This window comes from Microtus ochrogaster, chromosome 8, assembly GCF_000317375.1.
Source record: "Microtus ochrogaster isolate Prairie Vole_2 chromosome 8, MicOch1.0, whole genome shotgun sequence".
Classification (NCBI taxonomy): domain Eukaryota; kingdom Metazoa; phylum Chordata; class Mammalia; order Rodentia; family Cricetidae; genus Microtus; species Microtus ochrogaster.
The window spans coordinates 38,093,287-38,093,811 of NC_022015.1; positions in this window are offsets into that span (position 1 = coordinate 38,093,287).

A 525-nucleotide genomic window follows, 5' to 3' on the forward strand; every position below is an offset into this window, starting at 1 on the left:
TGAGGTTGAAAGGAGAGGGCACGGGACATGGGAGGGCCTGGTGAGCACTGTGACAGCTTCAGGTGGGACTTCAAAGGCAGCACCACTTTCCTGTGAAAACCCACCGGGCACAGTTGCCTCACACAGTGAGGGTTCACTCGCCTCCCTGCCAGCAGGGAGCCCTGAGAGCTGAGCTGCCCTCCCTGGGAACTGCAGAGATGGCCAGATGCAGGCCTCCTCCTGGCAGTCTGGGATTCCACCTGCATCCTGAGGTGACTCACCCAGCTCAGCCTGGAGGAAAGAGCTGCTGATAACCAGGCCACTGCCCACGGTGGGGGTTGAGGGACCAGGTGACTCATCACTAGCCCTGGTCCACTGTATCTGTTTCCTGGCCCTGCGTCAGACAGGCCCACAGCACTGTCAGACCAGATGGGCCCATCTGACTTTCGGGATGTGAGGTCTCTGGAGGGCCGATAGGCTGTGGAGGACAGCTCACTTCTGCCTGAGCTCTGTGGAAGACTCTTCTGCGGTCTTGCTTTGGTCTCC